The sequence below is a fragment of the Eubalaena glacialis genome, chromosome 2, assembly GCF_028564815.1.
Source record: "Eubalaena glacialis isolate mEubGla1 chromosome 2, mEubGla1.1.hap2.+ XY, whole genome shotgun sequence".
Classification (NCBI taxonomy): domain Eukaryota; kingdom Metazoa; phylum Chordata; class Mammalia; order Artiodactyla; family Balaenidae; genus Eubalaena; species Eubalaena glacialis.
In genome coordinates this window covers 36153920-36161408 of record NC_083717.1, presented here as the reverse complement: position 1 = coordinate 36161408, position 7489 = coordinate 36153920, and positions in this window count along the sequence as shown.

Below are 7489 nucleotides of genomic sequence, written 5' to 3'. Positions count from 1 at the left end.
GTTCTGTGGCATTCTTGCTCTTTGACCAGCTTAATGACTTTTGTATGTGTGTTCTCTTTATAATGTATTTTGTATCCATTTAATTTGTATAAATGATTTTCTTGTCTTAGCTACATGAAAATACCATTTTCGTTTTTTGCTGACTGTCCTAAAAGTCATTGGTTAAATAAATGTATGTGCTTCTTGTTGCTAAAAATAAAGGGCACCCATTGCAGTTTTGTTAGTGAATTGCCCATATTCCTCAAGCTGTGATGGAATGCGACACTTGAAACTAAGAACTGCTAAATATTTTGTTTCCTGACATTACTGATGGCATCCGGTCTTTTCCCTTCATGGTGTTTTAGCTGACTTGTGAATAGCCCAATAAACATGACACACTGTGTTGGCAAAAAGGCCTTGATTATTCTTAATGTTGAATTGATTTTTAAGCACAGTCGTGCACAGCTGCAAACTCCTCCTGTGCCCACTCTGACTCGGGGTCCAGCTTGTGACTTGTTTGGCCTGTGGGATCGTAGCAGGCTGGATACAAACGGAAACTTGAAATAGTGCTCAGCCTTCCCACCTGTGCTCTTGCACCTGCATCTTCACCAGGAGAACATGCCCAAGCTAGCGTACCGGAGAGAGACATGGACCAGAACTGAGTTACCCTAGCCAACCTCCAGACCTGTGGGCAAAGGTGAGGAAGCAGGGACACTAATCTACTACAGTTCTAAATATAAGTAAGTACTAGATATTCTTAAATGGATCAAGTTTATTTATGTGGCTTCCTCTTCCTTGAGGATATGTTCTTCTGAGATTTCTCCATCCCTCGAACTAATGGACTCCTGAGAGGCACATCTTTCAATTCAATAGGTATTGCCAGGTGTATTTGACCCTTAGCATGGACACTGCTTAGCTTCAAGCTGGGATCCCATCCTCATTTCTGCCTACTCCTTATCTCTTGTTTTGCTATAGAGGCAAGTGGAGTGAGTCCCAGGAGACTCACCTGGTGTCTGTCCTTATGAGATCATGCCTGGCCATGTGCCTGGTCTAGGTCCCAGTGGATAACTGGGTTTTGTTCAAATCTCCCCTTGGGGGTACTGAGCAAGGCCAGCTTGAGATCTGGCCTTTGGGCGGCACCAAGGGTTGGTCTCAATGGGCTGACAAGGGAAATGTGATCCTACTCAGTGTAGGTAAAAGTACAAAGAGCAGGAAGGGGGAATAAAAAGCCAAGTCTGTAAGAAATAACAAGAGATCAGCGAAGGAGATCAAATACTAACCTCAAGGCCAAGTCTAGAGGGCCGAAATAGGAGCATTAGAGAGATGTCAGAACATAGAATCAAGGGAGTATTCGAGGGCAAGTCCTAATGAAGTGTGTCCAGTAGAAAGGTGCATGGGGAATTATCTGCCTGGAAGAGGCCCCCAACTCAAGCCAAGTTCCATTGACATAAAGGTTCTTCTCTGCCTCAGAGGTAAACCGTGGGGAGGGGGCTAAGAATCAAAGTGGATGTTATGGCTCCTTTAGGAAAACTTGTTCCAGTTCCTGGGATTGTCCTGGGACCAAGGGTTCTTGGGGACATTCCTTTGGACTTGGAGTAATTCAGGCTTAAAGTGTTCCTCTCAGGAGCCACTCTCATTTCCCACCCCACGAGCAGGAAGAATCGGTTATGTTCACCTCCATGGAGGTGGAAGAAAGACCACCTTCCTGGGCCAGCTGTGTCATTTGCTTTACGTGCATTTTCTAGTTTAATCTTCACTAAAAACACTAAGGCAAGTTGCAATGTTCCTATTTTCAGGTGAAGAAATTGAGACTTAGAGAAGGCAAGTGACTTGCTGAATGAGTATCACAGAGCTCAACTCTAAAGGCCGTGCTATTTCTGTACCTGTCAGATTGATCTTTTAGTGTGTCTGCCCCACATATAACTTCTACTTTACCCACTGTGGAGGGACCCATCGGCCACCCTGAACATTGTGACCCTATCCACTGGCCACAGTTGATTGGACCAGGGATGCGCATCCACTGTTTCTTTTTCAGTAGTGATAACTGGAACCCATTTGCTACAAATTAGGTGGTCAATGTCTTAGTCCAAGGCCCCACCTTTGTTAATGTCTCTGGGAATGTGGCTACCCTGGCAACTAGAAGATCTCTTATTTAGTGTACAGCACTGTAAGTCTAAGCCCCCTTGGTGCCTCCCATGGGCCAGTCCCTGATGATAACTAATGATGTTGAGCACCTTCTCATATGCTTATTGGGCATGTGTGTATCTTCTTCTGTGAAGCGTCTCTTCAAATCTTTTGACCATTTAATTTAATTTATTTATTTATATATTTTTTGGCCACACCACGCAGCATGTGGGATCTTAGTTCCCCGACCAGGGATCCAACCCACACACCCTGCAGTGGAAGCGTGGAGTCTTAACCACTAGACCACCAGGGAACTCCATCTTTTGACCATTTTAAATTGCTTATTATTAACTTGTGAGAATTCTTTATATATTCTGTATATGTCTATATTTATATTAGTATGTTGTTCTTAGAGTATCTTAACGTTGTTTGGTCTCAGTTGTAGAACCTCTGATAAGCTATGTCGGACAACATCGTTGGACATAATTTCAGGTGGGAAATAGAATATATAGTAAACTTTAGTATTGGTGGCTGGAGTGGATTGATTAATGGCCTCCAAAAAGATATGTCCCAGTCATAACCTACAGTACCTGAAAATGTGAATTTGGAAATCAGGTCTTTGCAGATGGGGTGTTAAGATGAGATCATCCTGGATTAGGGTGGGCCCTAAATCCAATGACTGGTGCCTTTATAAAAGAAAGGAGAGGAGGATTTGTCACAGAGCCAGACACAGGGGAGAAGGCCATGGGGAAAGCATGGGAAAGCTTCCGTGGGAAAAGCAGAGAAAGATGGGAGTGATGCTCCCAGAAGCCAAGGAAGAGGCGAGGAAGGATTCTCCCCTAGAGCCTTCATGTGGAGCACGGACTTGCTGACATGTTTATTTTGGAAGTCTGGGCTCCAGAACAGTGAGAGAACTAGTTTCTGTTGCTTTAAGTCACCCAGTTGTAGTCATTTGTTACGACAGCCCTAGGAAACTAATACAGTGGTGTTCATTTAGTTATTATACAGTTTCAACTCATTTCAGAGCTTTCTAGGGGCAAAATCCACCCTGTCAATGAGGACACCCAAAAATGTAGTAGTTGGTAAGGCAGAAGTAGCCTCATGAAGATGGGAAATGTCTTCCTCCAGTTGACCATAGGCTTAATGACTAAGCCCAAGAGATAAATGGAAGAAAAATCCAAAGAGTGCTGGGGTATGTGTGGTGGACACTTCTCCACTTGGGATGCCTCCTCCATATAGACGCAGCTCTTTTCGTATGACTTTCTTTCCCTCTTTACACCCTCTAGCTCATGAGCCCTGGGTCCAGGGGGAACTTAATCTGACTGACGAGTTTAGAAAGAAGAACTGAGCAAATGTAGCTCAGTCCCTCCCCTCCCCTTCTCGGGAGCTGCTCATCAGTGGAGAGCACACGGAAAGCTCAGGAATAAAGGTGATGTGTGGTCTTCCTACACTTTGTTATTATTGCTCCATTGGTTCAAGATTTGGACAGAGGAGTTCTGTTTCTTGGTTCCCCTTGAACACCAACACTTACTATACTTTTCATCTCAGTGAGGTTTATTATCTTACCATTTTATCCCATTTTAGTCTACATATATTTATTCGATCTATATGTACATATTTATAACTGTCAGTGTGAAGCCACAGGAATGGTAATAGCTGAGAGCCCACAATGAGAGGACGCGGGGCTGCCTTGCTCTCAGCTATACCGCCTCTGCCTCTTGGCTCTCCCAATGCATCTGGGTGCAGCTCAGAAAATGACCGTTCTTCAAAGGCTCTTGTGACTCTTGAGATTCCAAAGATGAAGGGGTTAGTGCTCCCCAGAACCTTCACCAGAAAGGTGACACATCTTGCATACCTTAAACTGATCATTCTAAAAACCATAGTCTCTGGTTTACATAGCCAGGAGGAGGCTAGCAAGAGGCAGCCAGGAGGGTACCACACAGGGAGATACACCTACAGAGGGACCATTCCTGTGAGGTCCCAGGCCAGACATGGTAAAGAATCAGGTGATGCTGAGTCTCCCACAAGATACCCATGGTCTCCTTAGCTTCCTGGCAGGGTGAACGGAGGACATTCACAGTGCACAGCTCTGTTCCTTCATCACGAGGGCCATTGTCACCAGAGCAATGGCTACTAGTGTATCTCATCAACCTGCTGAGTTTCAGTTATGGGGATAATTCCCTTCCTCAGTTTCCAGCATTCATATAGAATTTTATATAATATCCATTTAGTGATTTCAGTGGGGAATGGGTAGGATGAGTGAAACATTTGAGTTCAAATCATCTTGGATCAGAAGTCTCTACCTGACCTGACATTTCATGTCAATATCAGCGTTTTTTTTTTGAAAGGAAAAATTCTTTTCCATTTTCTTTATTTATGCTTTGCAGAACACTAGCCATTTTGTTCTCAATCTTCCTGACACCATACATGAATTTGGGGATACTTGTTTCATGGAGTTCTTTTGGTTTCTTTCTTGGTTTTTAAAAACAACAATAAAAATACACTGCTCTGGCACATATTTAATGAAATAGCATTTAGCAATTTCATGGGAAAGGCTGAATAAGTCCCTCTCTTGCTTTGATGGTAAACCAGAGACCCAGGCTCGGATTGAATGTCAAGCTTGCCTTGGAGGATTCAGGGGTGGGTGTGTCTTTCAGGCGGAAGTTCACAATGAAAGAGCAAAAGAACAGAGCTGAGAAAACATCCTTCAGGCCGGAGCCACTGAACCATAAGAGCAAATGGTGAAGACAAAGGCAGAAATCAAAAGTGGCTCCCAGTGATTGCTCCTTGGTTTTTGTTTTTTGAGAAAAAGAAATAAACTTGTGATATTTTCACTGTTTAGGAGAAATTATAGACATACTACATGCACATTAGAGAACATTTAGAAATTCCTTTCCTGATGAACAGATGTATGGATAGATGGTGAATGAGCTAGCTAGCTGGCTGTTTTCACCCACACTATCAACTTCCACGGCTTCAAGTATCAACCATATGCTGAGGAGTCACAAATCTAAATCTCCAGCCCAGGCTGTCTTCCTGATTCTAGACCCAGAGGCATTTCCAGCTCAAAATGTTCCAGGTGAAGCCATCATCTCTGCACTGCCTCTCTCCAGCCAATAAACTCCTCTTCCTCTTATGTTCCCAATGTCCACGAATGACACTGCCATCACCCATGGCCCATGGCAGGAATCAGGGTATCAGCCTTGACTGTCTCTCCTCTCTACTCTTTAAGTCATTCACCAAGTCTTAACAATTCTACGTCTCTAACAACTGTCTCAAATCCATCTATTTTCTTCTATTTCCACTACTACTTGTACCAGGTTAGGCCATCATGAGCTCTTGCTTGGATTATTAAAAATACAGCCAGACAGAACATTCTCTGACATAAATCATACCAATGTTTTCTTAGGTCAGTCTCCCAAGGCAATAGAAATAAAAGCAAAAATAAACAAATGGGACCTAATCAAACTTACAAACTTTTGCACAGCAAAGGAAACCATAAACAAAAAGAAAAGACAATCTACAGACTGGGAGAAAATACTTGCAAATGATGTGACCGACAAGGGCTTAGTTTCCAAAATATACAAACAGCTCATAAAACTCAACAACAAAAAAGCAAACAACCCAATCAAAAAATGGGCAGAAGACCTAAATAGACATTTCTCCACAGAAGACATACAGATGGCCAATAGGCACATGAAAAGATGTTCGACATTGCTAATTATTAGAGAAATGCAAATCAAAACTACTATGAGATACCACCTCACACTGGTCAGAATGGCCATCATTAAAAAGTCTACAAATAACAAATGCTGGAGAGGGTGTAGAGAAAAAGGAACCCTCCTACACTGTTGGTGGGAATGTAAGTTGGTGCAGCCATTGTGGAAAACAGTATCTCATTTGCTCCTTCAGGCAGGGCTGTATCTTACCATACCGTTGTATTCCCAGGACCTAGAACATAACCTGGCAAAAATAGATTGTCAATTAATATGTATTGTATTTTGCTGCATTGAACTGAATTGTTCTCTAAACCTAAAGCTGACTGGACATAGATGGTGGCATCTGAAGGAATTTGGTTCTTCACACTCATCCATAGAACATTTTTTGCCTGAGTCTTGGTAAAGAAGGGATAAAAATGCTTAATTGGCTATCCAAACTCTCCCAAAGTTAAGTGTGTTTTGCAAAACTTAATACATAGAAATGTTTTTATTGAACTTATATTTGAAAAAAGACTTTTCAAGTATTTCTTTGTGGTGTTTCCAACCCAAATATTGCCAATCTGACAGAGTAAGGGACATGTAGGGAAGTAGACTAAACAAGCGAGTCTCATTTTGTGGTGCAGGGTGAGTGACATGCCATGCAGCATGGGAGAAAACGCTTTTGTGCACAACTCTTCTTGACGACTTGTAAGAAAACCAATATCACATTTTTAAACAAAAAAGTGTACAGAGTGCTTTGCAATCTGTTATTTTTGCTCAAATTAATCAATTCTGGAATAAAATCTTGGACTCCTAGAGTTGTCAGAGATGATGTGCTAGGTGTGAATTTTTCAGGAAGCTAAGGGTGAATCGTTAAAGGAATATATGGTGACTGCTTTTGTTTTCCTTTTCTTACAATTTAACCCTTTGGTGAGTGAATATTTTTCTAAAATGTAGTCTGTACTTCCATACATCCATCAACAGAATCTAAGGAACAAGTGAATTCATAGATAACCTGGATTCATGAGCATGAACACAGCCCTGTACAATGATACTGTGATACTCTCAGGCCCCACCAAGATGAACAAAACTGTACCAGACTTATGGTGTCTTTTATTTCTTTTGTGCCTTTTACAGTTTTTCTGTAGCACCTTTATGCTGTTAGTATCCATTTTCTCTGGAGGTATTCTGTCCCTTTCTAATTATAGCCTCTAATTTACCCTTGAAAACTAGATGACAAACATGTGAGAACTATGTGCAAAGAAAGAATCAATAGTCTCAAATGAGACATAAGTATTTGCTTATATGCAATATGCTTAAATCTGATGTCAGTTGGATGCTCAGAGGGCTTTTTTGTTCTGGTTGTGGGGAAATGAGGAGAGACTTCCAGAGCTGGGTTCTAGATTAGGAAGATGTTTCTATGTTATACAAGCAAAGTATAGAAACAATCTCAGAAGTTAAAGTGGAAGGACCTCTTAGAACTTTCTAATTTTTATATTTAACAAAATAATGGAGAAAAGTGATGCTCAGAGAGGTGAAGTGACTTACCTGGAGTCCCCCAATGTGTGGCCAAGCCTGGACAGGTAGCACATTTCCTGACCACAGCTCCAGTGTTCTCTACACTGGCCTTGTGCCTCTGAGGGGAAGAAGATAAGGTTCTTGTCAAGGGTAAAGGAGATGAATTCAAA